At 40.3% G+C, this 26,899-nt stretch overlaps 1 pseudogene; it reads left to right on the top strand.

Annotated features, from left to right (window-relative positions):
• Positions 1–25,784, top strand: part of LOC120862285 — a 34,583-nt pseudogene extending 8,799 nt beyond the window's left edge.
• Positions 25,785–26,899: the final 1,115 nt, after the last annotated feature.

Here is a 26,899-nt window from a genome sequence, read left to right on the forward strand (position 1 = left end):
CAGCACCTGCATAAATACCACCTGCAGCTGAGCCTCTTAATCTCTCGGAACTTCGGTTGCCTCTCTAGTAAAATGAGGTTGTTGGGCCAGATTCTTCCCTCATAATTTTTTCCCATATATCTCAGTGGATTTGAGTAGTAATTTTCAAACAAGTGTGATTGAGAGGTGATTCAGAAATTGTGCAAAGATTAAGTTTTTATTCCAATAAGCAAGCATCACTGAAATATCTATATACTATTATTGCCAATGGAAAAGAGTTCACTGCTATTCAATCTGAAAATAATGCAATAGAAAACTCTCAAGGACAGGATGACTTTTTAAGACCTAAAGGAATGACTTTATAATGCAGGAATTTCAGGATGCATGAGAACTGAACGGGATGCATGAGAGGTCCCCTGCTGAAGGGACCCCACAATTTTGCCACTTAAGGCACTTCTCATGTCCACCCAGAGGTCAGACTTCCCAGGATATCCAGCTCTGTGGGCACCATTCTGCAGGAGAAAGATTTCATAAGGAAACAGCCTCTTGTGGCCGAGGTCACTGGTTGAACCACATACTCGCCACCCCCTGAGGGAGTAGATCTGTCCATGCCTTTCCCAGCACATCAGCTGGCACATATCCGCTGAAGAACATCTTACAAGAAAAGAAATGACACTGCATTGAATGTTACATGTCAGCAGTGAGCTGCATCCCAATTCCAGAAAATTAAAACGAGAGATGAGTCATAGAAATCAAAAATTGACAGCAGCTTTCTTTGCTGGAGTCCCTGCTGTGCTGTGAGAGAGCAGGGACCATCTTCTGTGGCATCTTTTCTCTGTATTCAATCATAAACCCAAGCCTGGGTCAGGAGCTCACAGCCGCTCATGAAGTTTCAGATACTTGTGTGGGAGTGAAGTTTACTTCCTCCTAGGATGCTGCAAATTAGCTAAGCCACCAAATTAAAGGCAGTTCTGCTCACAATGGCCCTTTGTGACATTTGTATCCCATTCCTTGTGAGGACATTGGCCCTGCATTAATAGGATGACGCTTTTCCCCACATCTTCTACAAAGAACAGGTGTTCACAGGGCTCTTTTTTGAACAGCCGGGAGTGACATTTCCCCTCCTGCAATCAATCAATCAAACACTCCAGGCTGGGAAACAGTCAGTGTATTTTACCTTCTCCCTGGTACTTTGTTTACCTCCACAGAGCAGGCTGCAGAACAGATGATTGGTTTATATTAGCGTGGAAAGGAGAAGAAAAGGGAGTACTTGAAGAGATGTAGCTAATGTTGAAGAACATTTCCCTCCCTATTGCTAAACTTTCCATGAGTTTCCTCCACTCCAGAAGGCGCTCTGATTGTTTAGAGGATGTCAGCTGGTGCCATGCAACTCAAAATGCCTAAAACCAGCCTGATTCCTGCAAGGATCTGTTGAAAGCATTTCATTGTGGAAATCTCAGTGTGTCCTTGTTCTGGTCAAATCTCCTCTGTTTGAAGGCATTCCTATGGAGGCCCAGAGGTGGATTGATCAGATGTGCTGTTGTAAAGGGGCTTGGTAGGGTGGTGCCTCCCCATACTCTAAATTTTTCTTATGCCCTATCTTTGTTTTTCTAAAATATAGATCTGGGCATGTCACTTCCCATCTCCAAAAACCAAGTGGCATCCCACCCTGTTCCCAAGCCATCCTTCTCTCCATATCTCATCTCTTTGCTGTATGAGTGCCCAGGAATATACCTTTTTCTTTTGTTTCCTTCGTCTTTGCTGTGCCTAGAGTGCTCTTCCCTACTTGCCTGCCTGGTAAACTCTTACTCATCTTTCAAGACCAAAATTAAATGTCAAAATTCACTTTCATCCTCTATTTTCCCCTTCCTTTGCATTCCCATAATTACTGCTATCATTGCTCTTAAATCATCCCATTGCCGTTATAGCCGCTTGCCAAGTCTCCCTGCCTCTTCTTGCCTCCCTCCAATTCATTTTCCATTCTACAGAGTATTTCTAAAGTGCGCTTCTAGTCACGTCCCTCTTCTGCTCACATTCTTCACTGGCTACCTATGGTGCCCAGGATGGAGATCTGTAATGTAGCTCACATAAACTGTGTTAATCGTAGTGTCTCATCCCTCCAGGTGCTCTGCCCTACTGAGTGATCCACAGTTTGGGGGATGGTATGCTTTTTCTCACCTCCTGGGTTTGTGCAAATCATGTTGCCTATGCTAGGAATGCTCTCCTTCACCACTCCTTCAGCTTTCAGTTGTCTGACTTGACTCCCCCAAGTCTTGGTTGGTACTCTTTTGTACTATTTTAGAGATTCTTAAATTTTCTCTGATGTAGTGCTTAAACCTCTGAGGTTTCACAGATTCTCTGAAGTTTCTTGAGGACAAGGGCTGGTTTTTGTACATTGTTATAACTCTGACACACAAACAGGACTCAAATGTTTGTAAAATATGATACTTGAGTTCATTCTTGCAGGATAAAGGAGCGATGTAGACCATAAACATATCTACCCTGTCAACCCTTTTCAATCCTGGTTAAGGCTCAGACCTACAAGCCTCAGTTCTGACATGGAACTATCATTTTTAAAAGTTTCTAAAACTTTTGGCATTTGCAGACCATTTACTTTGTGTATGAGTCATGCAGATCACCAGCAAATGTAAACATTCTCAAAAGATTAATCATAATAAAAAAATGAAAGAAAAGCATAGTATGTTAACTTACTATTGTTAGCATTATTTACCAGTTTCATATTAGTAAGAAGGATGATACTTGTTTACTGTCTTTCACTAAGGGATCTGCAGACACTGTGAACCATTGGTGAGATTCCATATCCAATTTAGAGTTCTCTTTGTTCTATTAAATAACAATATTCTCACAGTGAGAAGTTTGGGAGATAGGCAGCAGGTGTTTGGTGAATCTTTCAAATGCTTTTGGGGAAATTATGGTGAGATTTTTTTTTTTAATAAACATTTCTTCCCTCTTCAAAATCTTCATCATTTTTTCATATTCTTTTTAAAAAATTACTTATTTTTAATTGGAGGATAATTGCTTTGCAACGTTGTGTTCATTTCTGCCATACATCAACATGAATCAGCCATAGGTATACACATGTCCCCGCCCTCTTGAACCTCCCTACCACCTCCCACCCCATCCCACCCCTCTAGGTTGTCACAGAGGACCAGGTTGAGCTCCTTGTATCATACAGCAAATTCTCACTGGCTATCTATTTTATATATGATAAAGTACATGTTTCAATGTTACTGTCTCAATTTATCCCACGGTGAGATTTCTTACCAAGTACTTTCTCCACTCCATAGCAATAAACTAGAAACTCAAGGGTGGATGTTTCACCTAGGAAGAGAGTGATGGATGGATTATTAAGTCCAATCTGGGTGAGTTCAGCTTTTGACAGTATTTCTTCTGGGTTCTTTTTATTTTTATTTTTATTTTTTTATTTTTTTTTAAATTAATTTATTTATTTTAATTTTTACTTTACAATTCTGTATTGGTTTTGGCATAGATTGACATGAATCCACCACAGGTGTACATGCGTTCCCAAACATGAACCCCCTCCCACCCCCCTCCCCACAACATCTCTCTGGGTCATCCCCGCGCATCAGCCCCAAGCGTGTCATATCCTGCATCAGACATAGACTGGCATTTCGATTCTTACATGTTATTATACATGTTTCAATGCCATTCTCTCAAATCATCACACCCTCTCCCTCTCCCTCTGAGTCCAAAAGTCTGGGTTCTTTTTAAAAAAACATTTTATTAAAATTGTAAAATATACTCAATATGTAGAATCAATTTATTTCTCTAAGGCATGAGAAAATCATCCAGGATTGGAAAAGATTGAAATGCTCAGCAATCGAATGATTTATGTAATAATTCTATCTTCCAAGAAAGTCTCAATGGCTTATCCTCAACATTAACGTTGTATTTCACCCTGAGTGGTAACTATTTACTTTGTTAATAATACTATACATGTAATATTCAAACAAGTTACCTGAAATCATAGAAATTGTCTCTTTTAAAAATTATTATTTTTGGCTGTGCTGGGTCTTCATTGCTGTGCACAGGCTTTCTCTAGTTGTGGTGAGTGGGAGCTACTCTTCAATGCAGGGTATAATCTCCTCACTGGGGTGGCTTCTCGTCTTGCAGGGTACAGGCTCTAGGCACGAAGGCTCAGCAATTGTGGTTTGTGAGCTCAGTAGTTTTGGAGCTCAGGTTTAGTTGCTCCAGGGCATGTGGGATCTTTCCAGGCCAGGGATTGAACCTGTGCCCCTCCTTTGGCAGGTGAAGTCTTATTCACTGTACCATCAAGGAAGTCCTAGAAATAGTCTTTACTAAGATGACATATATCTCTGAGATGGTTTCAGTTTAAGTCTATTATCTTAACATTGATAAAACTGTTAAAAGGGCCTCCTTTCATTCTCAAAGGTGTCCCTGATCAGATAATACATTAGATGGTCTCCTTAGCCTTCCTGGCATTAACCCTGTTATGAATATAGAAACGTCTCTAATATGGTCTCAGATGAATACTTTTGAGTAAAATTATGTTTCTGTTTATGGTCTTGTGAGTATTTTTTCCTATGAAAGTAGGGAGAAGTGGATTTTTGTGTGTGTGTCACTGCTTAATTTTTCCCCTCATAGCATGCTAAACAGTTTTACCATTAGTGGATATAATTTCACCTCATTTTTACTTGTCATTATTTCCTTCAACTCAAAATCAAGGTCAAGAGTCACTTAGCATTGAAGGTCAAGAGTCACTTAGCATTGAATGCCAGTGAATGTGTATAGCAATGTGGGGTCAGGCAATCAGGAGCAAATTCTGTTAACCCCTTTCTGGATGTCCCCACCTGTCAACACTGGCCCCACTCCATATCACTTCTCAGAAATTTTCAATTAATGAAAAATCTCTATAGTAGCATGGATTTCAGTAATAAGTGGGACAGATACCACCAAACCCTTCTCCCTCATGGACAGACAGCATGTATACCAAGTGCAGATTTGTATTCAGCATATCAGAGGTTCCAACCTACTGAAAAGAACTCACACACACACACACAGACACACACACACACACACACAGACACACACACACACACTAAGAACAACTGACATTACTTCCATGTGACTTCAACTGGTTCCCTTTGATAAAGGAATTTTATCTGATAACTCATTCTGTTTCCTCTCAAGAACTATATTTTTATCAGAAGTTTTATAGACTTCTTAGCAATAGTATGAAAGTATTAGTTGCTCAGTCATGTACAACTCTTTGTGACCCCATGGACTTTAGCCCTCCAGGCTCTTCTGTCCATGGGATCCCCCATGGATCCCATACTGCAATGGGTTGCCATTTCCTTCTTCAGGGAATCTTCCAGACTGAGGGGTCAAGCCTGCATTGCAGGCAGATTCTTTACTGTCTTGGCCTGATCTAATTTTACAATAAGGAATAAAGCTGTGAATGATGTCTTAGTAACATGGTGTATGCTTTTAGTGACAAAATATATCAGTTTTCTTCTAAAATGCATTACTTAGGGCTTGTGCTAGAAAATCTTTTTTAGTCTACTATAGAGGTTTCTCTTCTTTATTTGAAAATTATATGGAAGTTCTCTGGCTTCATACAACTATTTGACAAAATTTCAAAACACGGAGCCTAGTGGGCTGCTGCCTGTGGGATCGCACAGAGTCGAACACAACTGAAGTGACTTAGCAGCAGCAGCAGCATATCAAGGAATAGGGATAAATAGAAAATAAGGCCAATAAATTTCAGTTTAATGTTTTCATCATGATATATTTCTTTTTTGCATTTTGTTTTAAGGCCCCATGTAGGAAATTATCTCATTTACATATCACCTTGAAGCAGAACATATAAATATTCATATTTGTACTGAATTTCTGAATACCACTTACAATTATGGCATTTTTGGAAGTTCTTATATTTATGATATATTTTATCATTTTTAATTGAATTATAGTTGATATACAATATTATGTAAATTCAGTTCAGTTGCTCAGTCATGTCTGACTCTGTTACCCCCATGGACTGCACCACGCCAGGCTTCCCTGTCCACCACCAACTCCCAGAGCTTTCAAACTCATGTCCATCGAGTCAGTGATGCCATCCAACCATTATATATGTTACAGGTATATATAGTAATTCATAATTTTTAAAGGTTATACCCCCATTTATAGTTATTATAAATTATTGGCTATATTTCCATGTTGTACAATATATTCTTATAGCTTATTCTGTACAGAATAGTTTGTATCTCATAGTCTCCTACCCCTGTATTGCTCCTCCCCGCTTTCCTCTCCCCACTGGGAGAGGAAAGATCAAGTTTGTTCTTTATATCTGTGAGTCTATTCCTTTTCTGTTATGTTGATTGGTTTGCTATGTTTTTTAGATTCCACACGTAAGTGATATCATACAGTATTTGTCTTTCTCTGTTTAACATATTTCACTAAGCATAATACTCCCCAAGTCCATTCATGTTGTTGCAAAGGGCAAAACTCCATACTTTTTTATGTCTGAGCAATATTCCACTGTGTATACATATATCATATCTTCTTTATCCATTCATCTGCTGATGGACACTTAGGTTGCTTCTGTATCTTGGCAATTATAAATAATGCTGCTATGAACCCTGGGGCCACATATATATTTTTTTAAATATGAAATTTATTTATTTTAATTGGAGGCTAATTTCTTTACAATATTTATTGGTTTTGCCATACATCAACCTGAATCTCTCACGGGTGTACACGTGTTCCCCATCCTGGACCCCCCATCCACCTGCCTCCCCGTACCATCCCTCTGGGTCATCCCAGTGCAACAGCCCCGAGCATCCTGTATCATGCATCGAACCTGGACTGGCGATTCATTTCACATATGATATTATACCTGTTTCAATGCCATTCTCCCAAATCACCCCACGCTCGCCCTCTCCCACAGAGTCCCAAAGATTGTTGTATACAGCTGTGTCTCTTTTGCTGTCTCGCATACAGGGTTATCGTTACCATCTTTCTAAATTCCATATTACATATATCTTTTTGAATTAGTGTTTTTGTTTATTCAGATATATACCCAGGAATGGAATTGCTCAGTCATATGGTAGTCCTATTTTTATTTTTTTTGAGGAAACTCCATACTGTTTTCCACAGTGATTGTACCAATTTATGGTCCCACCAACAGTGTATGACAGTTCCCCTTTCTCCACATCCTTACCAACAGCTGTGATTTGTGTTCTTTTTAATGATAGCCATTCTGGCAGGTGTGAGGTAATATCTCATTGTGATTTTGATTTGCATTTCTTCTTGGAGAAATGTCTTTTTAGGTCTTCTGCTCATTTTTGAATTGGGTCTTTCTTTTTCTTTTTTTTTATGTTGAGGTTTATGAGCTATTTATATATGTTAGATATCCCTGATCAGTCACATTCTTTGCAAATATTTTCTCCCATTCAGTAGGTTGTCTTTTTGTCTTACTTATGGTTTCCCTTGCTATACAAAAGCTCTTAAGTTTAATTTGATCCCATTTGTTTATTGTTTATTTTATTTCCTTTGTTCTAGAAGACAGAGCCAAAATATATTGCTACAATTTATGTCAAATAGTGTTTTGCCTGTGTTTTCTTATGGAAGTTTTATAGTCTTACATTTAGGTCTTTAATCTGTTTTGAGTTTATTTTTGTATATGATGTTATAGAATATTCTAATTTCATTCTTTTATATGTAGCTGTCCAGTTTTCCCAGCACCATTTATTGAAGAGACTGTCTTTTCTCTGTTGAATTCTTGCCAACTTTGTCATAGATTAATTGACCATAAGTGCATGGGTTTATTTCTGTGCACTCTGTCCTGTTCCATTAATCCATATGTCTGTTTTTGTGCCAGTTACCATACTGTCTTGATTACTGTAGATTTGTAGCATAGTCTGAACTCAGGGGAACATGATTCCTCTAGTTATGTTCTTTTTTCTCAAGATTTTCTTGGCTATGCAGGGCTATTTTATCATTATAACAGCATTTCTGTGAAAAATCACAGTTAATCTTTTATTTTGCATTTGTGAAACATACTATAAAGGAAGTGAAGAGACAAGCCACAGTCTTGGAGACGATGTCTGCAACATATGTTCTATATACTAAGTCTGTGATAATATTAAAACATGTAACCACTATTAAAAAAATGTGTTTTATTTTTGGCTCTGCTGGATCTTTGTTGCTGCATGCAGGCTGCTCTCTAGTTACAGTTCCCAGGCTTCTCATTGTGGTGACGTTTTTTGTTGTGGAGCATGGGCTCTAGGCATGTGGGTTTCAGTAGCTGTGTTGAGAGGGCTTAGTTGTTCCACAGCATGTGGGCTCTTCTTGGACCAAGGATTGAACCCATGTCCTTTACATTGGCAGATGGGTTCTTTGCTGCTGAATCACCAGGGAAGTCTGGTAGTCACTTTTGAAAGGAATTTGTTATTTACAGTAAATCTGATGGTGTATTTTTCCCACCATCCTTCCTAGGCTTGGAACTGATTTTGCTTGTCCGTGGTCTGATCACTGTCAGAAATAGTATTGCAATTATGTAGGTGAGTGACAAGAAGATACTGAGAGTATAGTCAGAAGTAGGACCTGGAACCTGGATGTTAGATCTAGGTGACTTGCCTTGCTAAAAGAAGTTTTTCTTAACCAAGAAGTTCTCACATCCTCAGAGACCTTACCATGGACAAGCCGATGGCCACTGCCCTCAGCCTAAATATAAGGGAGTAGAAGGGTTCTAACAGAATGCTCACTGAACAGCCCTAGCTTCACGTACTTTGAGATTTCTTATTACAATAGTCCTTTCAGTTTGTGGCAGTAAAATACTATTTGCATGAGATTTATGAATCAGAGTGTTCATTTCCACCAAGCCTCGGCCATTTAGAATAGTTATGCCATCTTATATCACTTAAACAGGTGGTGCTAGTGGTAAAGAGCCCGCCTGGCAATGCATATAGGTTTGATCCCTGGAACAGGAAGATCCCCTGGAGGAGGGCATGGCAACCCACCCAGTATGCTTGCCTGGAGAATCCCATGGACAGAGGAGCCTGGCAGACAACAGTCCATGGGGTCACAAAGAGTCAGACACACTGAAACCAATCAGCATGCAAACATACCATTTTATACTCTTGCCAGGACTAAAAGAGTTGTGCTTGCTTCACATCTTGGCATTATCAGAGCTTGACATTTTGCTACACCTATGAGAACACTTGACAAATATTACATGTTCATTCCACCTGTGGTATATATTCTTGATATATGCCCACCCTCGGTATATGTCCAAGAAACTTCTGGACGTGGGCACTGGGAGAGAAAAATATTCATAACAGCACTGTTTATGAAAGATTGCATATCATCAAAATGTCCAGTGAATGGAGAAAAAGAAAAAATATTTTTGTATCCACTCACACAATGAAATACTATACAGTAGAAAGATGATTGAACAATGGCTACAAAATTTCAATGTGGATTTATCTTATAAAACTGACATTGATGGAAAAAGCATGTCCCAGAAAAATAACTACAGCACAATTACCTATATATAAAGGTCAAAAACTTTCAAACTTTATCATCTATGAATAATGAATAGATACATACATACGTAATAAAACTAAAGGTAAGTAAGGGAACAAATAGTGCCAATTTTAGGAGAGTAGGACCATAACTACCTTTCAGAGGAGACAGGCAGTTTGACCATAAAGGCGTGACCTGGGCACATTGAAGGCTTTTGTTTTAACTTTCTTAAGTTGAGCACCCCAAGTATTCATTCCTTTATTTTTTATACTATTTATATATATAAGTGTTTATTCTCATATATGAACATATCATTATAAAAATTTTAAATAAGTTGACCAAAATACATGACATGTTTATATGAAACAAAAAGTATCCCCCAACTGGATATTTCTATATGCATGTGTAAATGTACATTAAAATATTAACTATGCAGTAACTTTAAAAGGTACTAATGTACAAAACAGAAAACCTGGTGGAAGCTTAGAGAGGGATGAAAATGCCTACCAAGCACATGCTTTGCATAAATCCTAAGCCGTGTCCAGCACAATTTGATACTAAAATGTCTTTGGGTTAGATCATTTAACATCTCTGACTTCTTTCTCTCCCCACATTGCCACCACTGAATTCTACAGAGTTCTGCTGTTGTTGCTTTTTCAAAAGAGAGTATTTTTCAAAATACTTAACTTTACCAAAAACCGTCTTCTTAGTGTAGCTTAGCCTGGTCCAGAGAATAAGAGTCAGTGGGAGAAAAACCTGCCAAAGTTGATTGTAACAGATGTGTTGTTACATGCTGACAGGGGAATTTTTAAACAGTCACATAAAAATATTCTGCTTCAGTGGTATCACAGGTAATAAAAACCAAAATGTAATTTCATTTTTACAACCTAGATTTGAGCATTCCTGTTTTGTCAGGTCTGATGAGAGTCAGAAAAGGAATTCTGAAGGATAATCAATTTGATTCTTCAGTGGTTTCATGCTTGTTTGTATATTATTACTCGGTCAGGACAAAGAGCCCATATGTGCAGCAGGGGAAGAGGAGAGAGGACTTTGCAAAGCAAATGCCACCCCTGCACCAAACATACACAGTCACATGTTTTATCAAAGATAGAAGGCAGACAGATATGTGTGTATATTATGTGTGTTCATTATTTTTAATCTGATGATAGAAGATCAGTCTGGATTGTAGTTTTAGAATTATGTTTTGGAATAGTGAGCCTGGAATGCTAACCGCTTAGAATATGATCCTATGACTACATATATGCATCTATGATCTTATATTATATATATATGCACAGTTTAAATTTATTTGTCTTTTTTACAGTCTAAATTTGAATGTGTACATCGAAAATTCAAGTTACCTGACTGTGACAGAATCCGGCATTTATTTATTTATATTAATTAATTCATTTCATTCTTGGCCACACTGATCTTTGTTGCTGGGCGTGGGTTTACTCTAGTTGTGGCAAGCAGGGCTACGCCTCACTGCGGTGCACAGGCTTCTCTGTACGCTGGGTGGTCTTTGGAGCACAGGCTCTAGGTGCGGGGGCTTAGTAGTTGTAGTGGCATATGGAATACCGGGGATCAAACCCGTGTCCTCCACATCGGCAAGTGGATTTCAAACTACTGGGCCACCAGGGAAGTCCAAGATTTAGCACTTACTGAACAACTACTGATAGCTTTTGATGCTTACACATACCAACTAATCTTCACAATAATCCTGAGAGACAAGTTCCATTATTATCCTCGGCACCACACTTCTAAAATTCAACATGCTCAAAATGAATCTCCTGCCTCCGCCACCACAAGTTTTCCTCGTTGTTGTTTAGTCCCTGAGTCATGCCCGGCTCTTCTGTGATCTCATGGACTGTAGCCCACCAGGGTCCTCTGTCCATGGGATTTCCCAGGCAAGAATACTGGAGTGGGCTGCCATTTCCTTCTCCAGGGGATCTTCCTGACCCAGGGATTCAACCCATGTCTCCTGCATCGACAGGAAGATTCTTTACCACTGAGTCACCACTTACTCTTCTTAATTCGTGGAAATATTATCCTTCCCATTGCTCAAACCAAAAACTTGCAGTCATCATTAATATTCTTTCTCTCTCCCCCAACACATGTGTTTCTGCAGGTTGCATACCGCACAAGTAAAGACTTGCCACTCGCATCAGAGGCATCACAGGTTTGTATACTGGAGTACAATAATTTCCTAGAAGCTGCACTTCTGATATAGTAAGTAATTGTAACCATTTTCTCTGAGATGGAAGGAAAATATCACAATTACAGGCCATGAAGGTCCCTTTTACCATCTACTCTGAATTATTACCATAGCCTCCTAGCTTCCACCCTTCTCATTTTCAAAACAATCTTCTGTGTAACCCTAGAAGTCAAGTCACACCTTTGCTCAAAACCCTCCAATGGGATTCCATTCAGATAAAAGTTAATGTCCTTCCAACAGGCCTCCGAGGTCCATCCCTGACTTCATGCTGGTACTTCACCCTGACCCCTGACTTGGTCATGCTCGCCTCCTTGCTGCGGCCACACTCCCACCTTAGCCCTTTCAGGTTTACACAAATGTCCCCTTTTGTGGCTACTCTGTTTAAAATACAACCCTGTCCCACTCCCCATCCACATGCTGGCTTTTCTTTCCGTCATGGCACTTATCACCATAAAAATTTAATTTATGATACATTTCATTTATTCTGATAGATTTTATTTTGAGAGTGTAAACCTCATGTGATCAGGGGTATTCGTTTTATTTGCTGTGGATCCCAGGCACCTAAAAATTCTTGGCACAGAAAAATCAATCTATCAATGCTTGTTAAATGCATACATCTTCATTTTATAGATTAGGCAACTCAGATTCAGAAATCACTAAGATATCTTCAATTCTTGTATTTAAAAAAATTTTATTTTATTAAAGAATAGTTGATTTACAAAGTTGGGTTAATTTCTGTTGTATAGCAAAGTGAGTCAGTTATATATGTATTTCCATTTTCATATTCTTTTCCATTCCCTGTTTATCATAGGATATTGAATATAGTTCCCTGTGCAGATCAGTAGGGCCTTGTTGTTTATCAATTTTATATATAATAGTTTGCATCTGCTAACCCCAAACTCCCAGCCCATCCTTTCCCCCCGCCCCCTTGGCGCAGAACAGACATGTGATTACTGTTTTTTTTTCAAACTGTTAATTTTGTATTGGTGTCTGGTCCCATCACTACTTGGGAAATAGATGGGGAAACAGTGGAAACAGTGTCAGAGTTTATTTTGGGGGGGCTCCAAAATCACTGCAGATGGTGACTGCAGCCATGAAATTAAAAGACGCTTACTCCTTGGAAGGAAAGTTATGACCAACCTAGGTAGCATATTGAAAAGCAGAGACATTACTTTGCCAACAAAGGTCTGTCTAGTCAAGGCTATGGTTTTTCCAGTGGTCATGTGTGGATGTGAGAGTTGGACGGTGAAGAAAGCTGAGTGCTGAAGAACTGACGCTTTTGAACTGTGGTGTTGGAGAAGACTCTTGAGAGTCCCTTGGACTGCAAGGAGATCCAACCAGTCCATTCTAAAGGAGATCAGCCCCAGGTGTTCTTTGGAAGGAATGATGCTAAAGCTGAAACTCCAGTACTTTGGGCACCTCATGCGAAGAGTTGACTCACTGGAAAAGACTCTGATGCTAGGAGGGATTGGGGGCAGGAGGAGAAGGGGATGACCGAGGATGAGATGGCTGGATGGCATCACTGACTCGATGGATGTGAGTTTGAGTGAACCCTGGGAGTTGGTGATGGCCAGGGAGGCCTGGCGTGCTGCGATTCATGGGGTTGCAAAGAGTCGGACACAACTGAGCGACAGAACTGAACTGAACTGAATAGCCCATTAACAGTGTTGTGATAATTTCAGTGAGCAGGAGAGGCACTGAGCCATATTTATACATGGATCCATCTCCCCCGAAACTCTCCTCCCCTCCAGACTGCAGCATAACATTGAGCAGAGTTCCATGTGCTATATGGTAGGTCCTTGCTGGTTATCCATTTTATTTATTTATTTTTATTTTATTTATTTATTTTAATTGAAGAATAATTGCTTCATAGTATTGCATTGGCTTCTACTAAATACCCACATGAAGCAGTCATAGGTTTACCCATGTCCCCTCCCACTTGAGCCTCCCTCCCGCCCCTCATGGTTGTTATGGAGCCCTGGTTTGACCTCCGTGAGTCATACAGTAAATTGGCTATCTATTTTACATATGGTAATGTATGTTTCCACGTTACTGTCTTAAACATAGCCCTGTGTACATATCCATCCCAAACGCCCTAACTATCCCCTCCCCTTATCCTTCAGTGATTACTTTTTAAAGGCCAGTTGTCAAGTAGGTGGTGGAAGCAGGATATAAACCCAGGCGGTTGATTCCAAACCCTGGGCTTTCTAACCTCTGGGCTCTGCCGCTATAAGCAACAGCTCAATTCCTTAAGGCTGCTGCTGTTCCTGATGCTGGTGATGACAATAACAATAGTATTAGTATTAGTACTTTTAATGCCTGCTTGAGCCATACACTGTCTTTTACATGTATTATCTCATGTATTATCTAATTTAATATCCAGGAAACTTCTAAATCAAGTGGAGTCCTTAAACTTCTGGCAAATGAACTAGCATGCCCTTAAAGTACAACTAATGAATGATGAACAGAACTTTATTCTCAAACCCTAAATATCAGCACAGATGTTCCTTCCCCCTGTGGGGCAGGCAGGAAACTAACAACTTCAAATTTCACATGAACGAATTAAAAATCGTGTAGCTGCGAGAGACATCCAGTGTAATCATCCTATTATGGTTGGTTTCTTATGCTCAATTTATTACCCATTTATTCATTGATACATGCATTTATTAATTCACTCATTCAACAAACATTTCTTGAACAACTGCCATGTGATGTACTATACCAAGTTCAAAGGCAACAAAGATAAAGAAGACATACCCTCTGCCCTTGAAGAATTCACGGTCTAGCAGGAGAGACAAATAGGAGACAAGTAAGACCCCTGAAGGAGTAAGTGGGATATTAGAGAATCAGCAGAGAATGCTGAGGGAGCCCAGAGCAGGAAGCACTTAACTAGCCCTGTCTGGAGAGACTTAGGAGTCTTTCTCGGAGGAGATGACCCAAGATGAAGAGTTCATCAGGCAGGGGAGGGTTTGTAGAGGCATGGGGTCATGAGTCACGTGGGGATTCGGGGACCTGCGTATAGTTTGACGTAACTGGAGCTGGGAACCCGCGTGGGGATGGGGTAGGAGAAAGGAAAACAGGAGCCAGAGGGACTTTAAATAAGGTCATGATTAGATCAGGTTTTCATCTTATAAAATTCCCTCGAGAGTCTGGATGGAAACTAAATTAAGGGGCAAGACCCAGTGGAAAGAGGCAGTCAATACCTGGCACTTTGAAGTTGCTTCTTTGATGCAGGTGTTTTGACTCAGGGATATTTTGAGGTAGCCTAAAATTAATTACATTTTCAGCTCTTAAAATTTACTGAGTGATGTGCAAAAATAGCCATCTCACCTCTTTGCAGAACCTCTTTTCATGCTAGCTCCTGAATCTGTGGAGACTGAGGGGTGGGGTCAGAAAGAGGGTGCAAATTAGACAGCATCTGGCAGATAAGCCACATGTAACCAGGAGTTGTGTGCTTCCAGGCGGTTCTTATCTCAGAAAGAGTCATTAAGATGCAATGAACATACTGCTCTTCCTCTGAGACTTCCCTTGTAGTTTGCAGGAGTTGCACCTCAAATACGCTGGTTACTCCCTTGTGGTTATTACTGTAACAATGATTTACATTTAGTTAATAAGTATTATTAAGTGCTTTAACTAATATGTGTTCTCTTTTCCATTAGAGAAATCTCAAGAATGGAAATCTCTGCCTTTATGGGATTTCATATGATGTTCAATTTCTTTAGGGGGTTCATGTTATACACTGGAAGGAGAGCTGGGCTAATTAATAGTGCTATTAATTAGAACCATTTAAACTGCTTATTAAAAAGTCACATCTCTTTTTAAAGACTGATTGATTTATTAGTTTTTGGCTGTGCTAGTTCTTCGTTGCTGCACGTGGGGTTTCTCTAGTTGTGGTGAGTGGGGCTACTCTTTGTTGTGGTTCCCAGACTTCTCGCTGTGGTGGCTTCTCTTGGTGCAGAGCACAGCCTCTAGGTGCTTGGACTTCAGTAGTCGTGGTGTGTGGGCTCAGTAGTTGCAGCTCAGGGACTCTAGAGCCCTGGCTCAGTAGTTGTGGTGCATGGGCTTAATTGCTCCAGGGTAGGTGAGATCTCCCTGGACCAGGAATTGAACCTGTGTCCCCTGTATTGCCAGCTGAATTCTTAACCACTTCCCTGGTGGTGCAGAGGTTAAAGCGTCTGCCTGCAATGTGGGAGACCTGGGTTCGATCCCCGGGTCGGGAAGATCCCCTGGAGAAGGAAATGGCAATCCACTCCAGTATTCTTGCCTGGAGAATCCCATGGACAGAGAAGCCTAGTAGGTTACAGTGCACGGGGTTGCAAAGAGTCGGACACGACTGAGTGACTTCACCTTCACCTTCAGACCACCAAGGAAGCCCCCAAATGTCATGTCTTATTGAACTAGGGAGACTGGTAAGCGGCTGACTTGAGGCATAGTCAGTGATGTAATTGTGGCATTCTCACTTTGAGACAATCTTTCTCTACCTGGCAGACTAAGAAGTCCCTGGAACCCCAAAGCTAATATCCAATCACTTGAACAAACCCAGATAAAACAGAATTGTCCCTAAAAGTGCCTATAAAACTGTTTCAGAAAGGACTCTGCTGGATAGCTTGATTTATATGCTTATTCCTAAACTGTGGTCCAAGATAGGGGTTATTCCGACCAGCCATGCTGGAGGCATGTGTCTACTTATGGAGAATAAAGGTTGGGAGAGTTGCCATGTGGGGTTCAGCCTTCCTGGAATCCCATATAATGGATACTTCCCAAGTAAGGGAATCCTTTTACAAGGAAAAAAGGGGAAAACATACTGTATGATATATCCATTCTAGATATAGTGATGATAAAATTTATTCCCCAAGCTGGATAAATAATGATTATTCTAGGACAACAGTCATGAAATAGAATTGTCCTCAACCACTCAGGAAATATGGTCCACCTACTTGTAGCGGAGAGGCTACATGATCCTTTAGTTTTTACTCCAAACTACAGAAAATCCTTAGTTAAATTTTTGTCAATTTTTTCAGTACTCTTATAATAGAGATACAATATATTTAATAATGTCAAACTCATTCCTAGTTTGATGACTTTGATATCCTTTTACAGATTAACCTTGATTTATCAGATTTAAAACATCATTTTCCCCTGATTATAGTAGTCGTCTTTAAAAAGAACTCATGAAAAAATGATATTAAATAACATAAATATGATGAAAGCATAAAGTATAAGTCAGGGAATCATGAAATACATGTCAGTGATATCTTTTGGTAATAAAAATCCAGTATGTTTTGACTCAGATGCTTAGAGACTGAACGGGAAGTTATCCCCAGAATCCATGGACCTCGGTGAAGGTAGTCGTGGTGGCTTTGAAAAGGAGGACAGTAAGTTACAGATTTGTTTAAGAGATAGGACACAGGACTTGGTGATTTGACCTAAAAATACAAGGGAAAGACTAAGGTCCAGGATTCTGAATCAGGTAACTTCCTAGGAAGGGAGCCCATCATAAAAGAATTATTGGAAGACAAAGAGGACCTAGAGATGTGAAAGAAACATGGCCTCAAACCTGTTCTGAGTCTGATTTAATTTATAATCCCGTTCTTGAAATTCAGACCTTCTTTTCTTTCTCTTCCTTGTTTAACAATGATGATTCAATGTTCTCTTTACCTACAGAATGCTCTGCCAAGCCTTACTCTTTGAGATGACCACAATAGGCCTCTTCTTTGCAGCCAAATCATGACGAAATTTCAACATGTGCTTGTAACTGGGGAATGCAGAGGAGACTGCGTGCTTCATTTATAGACATTTTAACCCTTAGTTCTATGGAGATTCTTGTAACACGAAAATAGTAATTATTATAGTAATATATATCTACAGAAAGTATAAAGCATAGGAATCTTATTTTTAAATCATCTTTATGTATTCTTTTTCTCAATATTTGTATTTCTTTCTGTGAATTTTCTTTTGGTTTGTTGCCTTTTTGAAATTCAATTGTTGATACTTTTTATAATTTAAGGATATTGCTCTTGATCAGGTGACTTTTCTAGGTGGCATCTTAGAGTTCGAGTCTTCTGTAGTGACCCCCCCTTGACTTGTTTTACTACTATCGGAAGGTAATTGCTGCTTCAGCAATTGCTATGCACCAGGCACTTGTCACCTTGGCCTCCTGAGTAGAACCACATTCTGCTGCTGCAGTATTTGCCAGATATTGTTTATTGTTTAGTCACCAAGTCATGTCCAACTCTTTGAGACCCCATGGACATTAGCCCTCCAGGCTCCTGTGTCCATGGGATTTCCCAGGTAAGAATACTGGAATGGGTTGTTCTCTGGGGGATCTTTCTGACCCTGGGTTTGAACTCACATCTCTTGCATTGGCAGGCAGATTTTTTTTTTTTTTAACCACTGAGATATCAGGGAATAAATACTTGATGAATAATGATAGCAGTAAGGTTCTTGAATGATGACTGTTTTCCAGGAGTTACTAAGCATATTGCAAACATTATTTCATTCAAATGCCTTCTAATGATTCTATAAGGTAAATACAATCCTTGTCATCATTTTACAGATCAGGAAACTGAGGATATGTAAATAATTCCTCTGAGATCCCACAGCTAGAACTGAGTTTAGAACCCAGTCCTCTCTTACTTTAGAGTTTAAGCTTTTAATTATACTATCAAGAGAATTGTATCTACAAGGGACATTTTAGACCATAGGTATGGACTTTTGACCCTATGAAGAATTCATCATTAATGTGATCTCACATTTTGAATCAGTTTTTTAAAAATGAAGTTAAGAGCATTGCATTATACAACTAGAAAAATCCCAGACCATAAATTTCATGTTTCTCAAAGCTCCTGAATTATAATACCAGGCAGAATTTGGCAGAGAGAGGACCCAATGGATACTGAAAGACCCCACAGGTAATAAAGTGAGCTAATGATCCAGACTAGAATCATGAAACTACCCATGAGTGCAAAAGGCAAAGTTAGCTTTGTGGAATTAGCTCTTATTTTGTTGAGCTTTTATGGAGGCTTTTAGGCTGAAACCTTGGTCTTACGTTATAATCAGTTTTTGCAATACAAGGTAATCGAGACCATCTTCTACTCATACAATTTTAGGAGTGCTAATGTGTAAAATCCTCTTCCTGTAGGTAGAATCAAATTCCTAATTGACTAGGCCAATTTAGATTTGAGTTCACTTCTGTAAGCAGAGGGCTACCTTCGTAGTCACGTGCTGCTTTCTCAGCTGAGCCCCAGCTCACTGGCTTCTGGGGTTAAGCAGAGAGAAGCCATATCTAAGGCCAGCTAGCTCCTCTTTCTCCCAACTCATTTTCCTTATTGCTTAGTTGGTTAGAATATATTTTGTGTGTTTTGTGAAAAGAGCATAGGACAATGAGTCAGAAGATACATGTCCTTATCCTGTGTGACTTAAAACAAGACATTTCAATTTCCCTTTAAAATATTTTTTATTTTGTTCAAGTATAGTTGATTTACAGTGTTGTATTAATTTCTGCTGTACAGCAAGGTGATTCCATTGTTTATATAATGCATATATATTATATATTCTTTTCCATTATGGTTTATTATAGGATATTGAATATTGGTACCTGTACTGTACAGTAGGAACCTATCGGTTATTCATTCTATATATACTAGTAAAGCGAAGTCGCTCAGTCGTGTCCGACTCTTTGCAACCCCATGGACAGTAGCCTACCAGGCTCCACTGTCCACGGGGTTTTTTAGGTAAGATTACTGGAGTGGGCTGCCATTTCCTTCTCCAGGGGATCCTCCCAACCCAGGGATCAAACCCGGGTCTCCTGCATTGCAGACAGACGCTTTAACCTCTGAGCCACCAGGGAAGCCCATTTGCATCTACTAATCCCAAACTCCCACTCCGTCCCTCCTCCACCCCTCACCCCCTTGGCAACCACAAGTCTGTTCTCTGTCGGAGAGTCTGTTTCTGGTTTTGGAGATAAGTTCATTTGTGTCGTATTTTAGATTACATATATAAGTGATCTATGTTTGTCTTTCTCTTTCTTCCTTAGTGTGATAATCTCTGCATCCATACATGTTGCTGCACATGGCATTATTTCCTTCACTCTTTTTATGTTTGAGCAGTATTCCATGGTGTATATGCACCACATCTTCTTCATCCACTCCTCTACAGATAGACATTTAGGTTGTTTCCATGTCCTGCCTACTGTAAACAGTGCTGCTATGAGCACAGGGGCGCATGTATCTTTTTGAAGTATAGTTTTCTCAAGATATGTGCCTAGGAGTGGGGTTGCTGGAGCACGTTGTTGTTCAGTCACTCAGCTGTGTCCTACTCTTTGTGACCCCATGGACTGCAGCACACCAGGCTTTCCTGTCCTTCACTGTCTCCCAGAGCTTGCTCAAACTCTTGTCCATTGAATCAGTGATGCCATCCAACCATCTCATCCTCTGTTGCCCACTTCTGCTCCTGCCCCCAGTCTTTCCCAGCACTGGGGTCTTTTCCAAAGAGTCAGCTCTTCACATCAGGTGGACAATGTATTGGAACTTCAGCTTCAGCACCAGTCCTTCCAATGAATATTTCCAGAAATCTGGACTGATTTCCTTTAGGATTGACTGGTTTGATCTCCTCGCAGTCTGGGGGATTCTCAAGAGTCTTCTCCAGCACCACAGTTCAGAAGCATCAATTCTTCAGTGCTCAACTTTCTTTATGGTCCAACTCTCACATCTGTACATAACTGCTGGAAAAAATGACAGCTTTGACTATACAGACCTTTTTCGGTAAAGTGATGTCTCTGCTGTGTAATACCCTGTCTAGGTTTGCCATAGCTTTACTTCCAAGGAGCAAGCATCTTTAATTTCATGGGTGTGGTCACTGTCTGCAATGATTTTGGACCCCAAGAAAATAAAATCTGTCCCTGCTTCCACTTTTTTCCCTTCCATTTGTTGGGTCATATGGTAGTTCTATTTTTAGTTTTGTTTTTGTTTTTTTTTTAAGTAACCTCCATACTGTTCTCCATAGTGGCTGTGCCAATTTATATTCTTACCAACAATGTAGGAGGATTTGCTTTACTTCATACCCTCTCTAGTATTTGTTATTTGCAGACATTTTGATGATGACCATTCTGACTGGTGTGAGGTGGTATCTCATTGTAGTTTTGATTTGTGTTTCTCTAATAATCAGTGATGTTGAGCATCTTTTCATGGGTCTGTTTGCCATCTGTATATCTTCTTTGGAGAAATATCTATTTAGGTCTTCTGCCCATTTTTTGGTTGGGTTTTTTGTTGTGCTGTTATTGAGTTGTACAAGCTGCTAACATTTCAGTTTCTGAGCCTCAGGTTTCTCAACTGTAAATTAGAGTTAATAGCATCTTTTGGGGATAATTGCAAAGATCAAATGAGAGAGTGTGTTTGAAAATGCAGCATAAAGCTCTATGTACCTTATGAATTTTTTGATACATGATTTTACTCCAATTTTTTAGCAAAGAGCTTGAAATTCACTGAGGTAAAGGCTACACCTCTAATAAGGAACAAATAAGGATTTGAACTAAGTCTAATCCCAAACCTCTGATCTTTTTTTTAAAAAAATATGCTGCCGCATTCAACACATTGAAGTTGTTATTGTGACTATAATTTTTTACACCATGCATACTGGAAAGTTTTAACCCTGATTTCAAGAGTTTCATTCCACACTCCACAGGACTCAGTTTCAGCTCTCCTTAAAACCGAGCAAAAAGAAGCTACCCAGGTCTAGACTTCCTGAAAATAGGGCATAGCACACGTGTGAATGCCTGTCACGGTGGCACCAGCAGCCATTACTCAGTGTGTTCTTTGAACACTAAACAATGCAGAGTGAAGAACACATCCTGTGTTTATTCTTTGTCCATTGTTCTCCTGTGCCCCACAACTCAAGGTCTTACAGCAACGTGTGGTTGCAAGTGGCTTCAGAGAGTCCTTTCTACCAAGATGATACAGTAAGAAGTTGCAACCTCCTGACCCTAACCAGCAAAGAAGAATATGCTCGTTGTCTATCAGATGAAGATACTCATGAAAAATCATATCTATTAGGAAAGCCTGAAAACACACTTCTAAAGGGAAGGGAAAGAATAGAATGCTTTCCTGCTTTCTTGCTTAAAAGTTGGTGTATATCTTGAATTTGAGGAGCAGTTTCCTTACAAGGAATAAACACTTCTTTGTTGATTTGGTTTCTCCTTTGGCATCTTTCTTGTAGCCGGCTGTGCAACTTCTATTAATTAACTTAGTGATTCCTCAGTTGCTGCAATATGGGAGGTTCTGATTAGAACACCTATAAATAGCACGGCAGGCATACGATTCACACATGCAACTTCTAACATATAAAAACTGAAGGTAGTGCCATCTATCATTACTGTGTGTGTCTTCAGGCACCTCCTTTCCTTGATTGCTGAAGACCTATGCTCTCCTCCTAGCCCAGCACTTGGTGCCTGGCACATGGGAGAGTTGCCCACACCCTCCTTGAAAAGAGCCACAGGTAACAAAGCTCAGAGGCCAGAGCAGGGCGCTGTAGGCAGCTCAAGGACTGAACTTTGATTTCAAAGCTGTTTACAGTTTAGAGCACAAAATAATTATGCCAGCACTAGTGCGCTTCTGACCACTGGTTCATAGGCCTGGCTTTGGGTTACTTTCTTTTTTTCTATAATTTTTAAAAGTGGATATATTGTATTTTCATTTTTATTCAGTTCAAGAAAAAATTTTCTTTCATCTTCTTCTTTTCTTTTTGGCTGCATTGTATGTGGGAATCTTAATTCCCTGACCAGGGATCAAACCTGTGCCCCCTGCAGTGGAAATGTGGCGTTTTAACCACTGGACCATCAGAGAAGTCCCTGTTCTTTTTAAATTATTATCAAAAAATGATCTTTTCTTTCTGGTATGTGTTCTATGCCCAGTGTAGACAGAATTTCAGAAAATAATAGCAAAAGAAGGAAAAAGAAAACCATATTTTTACTCTCAGAGAAAACTTTTTGTTGTGCATGTTTCAAAACCTACAGAAGGATGCAGCTAACACTGTCATGGGCTACATGATGTTCAGTCGCTCCAGTTGTGTCTGACTCCATGCAACTCTGTGACTGTAGCCCACCAGCACCTCTGTCCACGAGATTCTCCAGGCCAAGAATACCAGAGTGGGTTACCGTGCCTTCCTCCAGGGGATCTTCCTGACCCAGGGATCACAACCCGCATCTCCTGTGTTTCCTGCATCGCCGGCAGATTCTTTGCCCACTGAGCCACCTTGGCTATCCAGTCACTCAGTCAAGTCCAAGTCTTTGCAACCCCATGGACTGCAGCACTCCAGGCTTCCCTGTCCTTCACTGTCTCCCTGAGTTTGCTCAAACTCATGCCAATTGAGTTAGGCCACCCAACCATCTCATCTTCTGTCATCCCTTTCTCCTCCTGCCCTCAGTCTTTCTCAGCCTTAGCATCTTTTCCAATGAAAAGACGCTTTTCACATCAGGCGCCAAAGCTTCAGCTCCAGCATCAGTCCTTCCGATAAATATTCAGGGTTGATTTCCTTTGAGAAGCCCAGTACTGTCATACCTCACGTATAATTTTAGCTTTAGAGGTAGGTTGAATAGTTTTTCATGTCAGCAAGTATTCATCTGCAGAACGACTGTTAATGAAAGTGTCTTAGTCTATAGATAGTGTAGACAGTAATGCAGATAATGCATTATGCAGATAGTGTAGGTAATGCACAATAATTGATATAACCAATTCCCTCCTTTCAGGTATTTAGATTATTTCTAATTTCACTCCTTTAAACTATGATGTGATAATTACCTTTGTAGAAACATTATTTCCTTCCCTTGAATACCCAGAAGTGAAATTGCTGGGTGAAATAAGTGCGTATTAAGTTTGTTGGTCCATAAGAAATAAATGGCGAAATTCGAGAGAAAAGCCCCAACTTCAGGAATGGATTCCCTGATTCTGGACCTGACTCCAACTCCAAGGAAGCTGCCAGTTAAGAAAACAGTGAGTTAGAGCAGAAAATGACTGTGGAGCAAGAAGAAAGAGCTTTCTCTAATTTTCTCATATCTGAGGAAACTACTACAGTTCTCAAAGCCTGTGGGTTGACCTTCCTGTTTCCTATACAAGCAAAGACATTTTACCATGTCTATGGGGGAAGGATTTGATTGCACAGGCGTGGACAGGAACTGGAAAGACATTCTCCTTTGCTATCCCTTTGGTTGAGAAACTTCTTGGAGAACTGCAAGACCAGAAGAGAGGCTGTGCCCCTGAAGTACTGGTTCTTGCACCCACAAAGGATAAGTAGAGACTTCAGTGACATCACAAACAAGCTGGCAGTGGCTTGTTTTTATGGTGAAACTCCCTATGGAGGACAAATTAAATGCACGCAGAATGGGATCGATATCCTGGTTGGGACACCAGGTCGTATCAAAGACCATCTGCAGAATGGCAAGCTAGATCCCACCAGACTTAAGCATGTTGTCCTGGATGAAGATGACCAGATGTTGGATATGGGCTTTGCTGATCAAGTGGAAGAGATTTTATGTGTGGCATACAAGAAAGATTCAGAAGACAATCCCCAAACTTTGCTTTTTTCTGCAACTTGCCCCTATTGGGTGTATAATGTTGCTAAGAAATACATGAAATCTACATATGAACAAGTGGACCTGATTGGTAAAAAGATGCAGAAACCTGCAATAACTGTAGAGCATTTGGGTATCAAGTGCCACTGGACTCAGAGGGTGGCAGTCATTGGAGATGTGATCTGAGTATACAGTGGTTTTCAAGGACACACTATCATATTTTGTGAAATGAAGAAAGAAGCCCAGGAGTTGTCACAGAATGTGGTTGTAACACAGGATGCCCAGTCATTCAGTTCAGTTCAGTCCCCCAGTCGTGTCCGACTCTTTGCGACCCCATGAATCGCAGCATGCCAGGCCTCCCTGTCCATCACCATCTCCCGGAGTTCACTCAGATTCACGTCCGTCGAGTCAGTGATGCCATCCAGCCATCTCATCCTCTGTCGTCCCCTTTTCCTCCTGCCCCCAATCCCTCCCAGCATCAGAGTCTTTTCCAGTGAGTCAACTCTTCGCATGAGGTGGCCAAAGTACTGGAGTCAGCCCAGTCATTACATGGAAACATTCCATAGAAGCAAAGAGAAATCACCCTGAAAGGTTTTAGAAATGGTGATTTTGGAGTTTTGGTTACAGCCAACGTGGCTGCACATGGGTTAGACATCCCTGAGGTTGATCTGGTTGTTCAGAGTTCTCCACCAAAGGATATTGAATCCTACATTCATTGTTCTGGGCGAACAAGAGAGCTGGGAGGACGAGGGTTTGCATCTGCTTTTACCAGCACAAAGAAGAATGCCAGTTAGCCCAAGTGGAGCAAAAAGCGGGAATTAAATTTAAATGAATAGCTGTTCCTTCTGCAACAGAGATAATAAATGCTTCTAGCAAAGATGCCATCAGGCTCTTGGACTCTGTGCCTCCCACTGTGATCGGTCACTTCAAGCGGTCAGCTGAGAAGCTGATTGAGGGGAAGGGCGCTGTGGCAGCCCTGGCAGCAGCCCTGGCCCATTTTTCCGGTGCCACGTTGGTAGACCAGCACTCCTTGATCAACTCAGAAGCAAGCTTTTTGACCATGATCTTGTGGTGCTCAATTGAAATGCCAAACATTAGTTATGTTAGGAAAGAACTTAAACAGCAGCTGGGTGAGGATATTGATTCCAAAGTGAAGGGAATGGTCTTAAAGGAAAGCAAGGTGTTTGCTTTGATATCCCTACTGCATCAGTAAGAGAAGTACGGGAAAAGTGGCATGATTCACAGAGCTAGCAGCTTTCTGTGGCCACGGAGCAACCAGAGCTAGCAGGTCCACAGGAAGGATATGACAACTTCTGAGGACAGCAGGAAGGCATTCGAGGCTTCAGGGGACAGCGCAAGGGCAACTGAGGCATCGGGGGACAGTGGGAAAGAAGTAGAACCTTCAGGGAACAGCAATCAGCAGGTGGCAACAAAAGTAACAGATTCCACAACGAAGGCCAGAAGCATTTGGACAGTAAGAAACCATTTGGACAGTAATTTGAAGTAGAGGATTTATTTGGTAAAAACAGAACTATGTTCAACAATGTGGAACTGAACATTATTTTTCATACAAAGTATTTTTGTATACAAAAATATCATTTATCTTTCATTTTACATGTGTGTATATTTAATCAAGAGTTTTTAACATTAGATTGTGAATGTTTGTTAAATCTTTTTAACATTTTTCACCTTTGTCATTTTGTTTATAATAGATTTCTCCCTCCAAAGACTGATTAGCCAGTTCTTTTGTTTATATCTTGGACACTTAATTTATTTGGAATTTAGTTTGAATTATACTTCAAAGTCGGAGAAAGTGATGGCACCCCACTCCAGTACTCTTGCCTGGAAAATCCCATGGACGGAGGAACCTGGTAGGCTGCAGTCCATGGGGTCTCGAAGAGTAGGACACAACTGAGAGACTTCACTTTCACTTTTCACTTCCATGCATTGGAGAAGGAAATGGCAACCCACTCCAGTGTTTTTGCCTTGAGAATCCCAGGGACGGTGGAGCCTGGTGGGCTGCCGTCTCTGGGGTCACACAGAGTCAGACACAACTTAAGCGACTTAGCAGCAGCAGCAGCAGCAGCAGCTGCAACATACTTCAAAGTAAAGATCTAATATCATTTTTTTCCCCACAGACTTAACCAATTTTCTCACAATCATTTATTGAACAATCTACTTTTATCATATATTAAATAGTAATGAATCCTCAGGTTTGATGTTGTTTGTTTCTTTTTCTTTAATTTTTTTGGCTGCTCTGTATGGCTTACAGGATCTTAGTTCCCCAACCAGGGATTGAACCTGGGCCCTTGGCAGTGAAAGCCCAGAATCTAACCACTAGGCAACCAGGGAACTTCCTTCAGTTTTTTTAGATTTTTGTTAGGGTATAGTTGATTTATAACATTGTATTAGTTTTAGGTGTATAGTAAAGTGAATCTGTTATATCAATATATGTACATATATTCACTCTTTTTCAGATTTTTTTCCCATATAGGCCACTATGCAGTATTGAGTAGCATTTCCTATGCTATGCAGTAGGCCCTTATTAGTTACCTATTTTATATATGATAGTATGTATATTTCAATCCCAATCTTCCAATTTATCTTTCACA

This window comes from Oryx dammah, unplaced genomic scaffold (genome assembly GCF_014754425.2).
Source record: "Oryx dammah isolate SB20612 unplaced genomic scaffold, SCBI_Odam_1.1 HiC_scaffold_3, whole genome shotgun sequence".
In the NCBI taxonomy this organism is placed as follows: Eukaryota; Metazoa; Chordata; class Mammalia; order Artiodactyla; family Bovidae; genus Oryx; species Oryx dammah.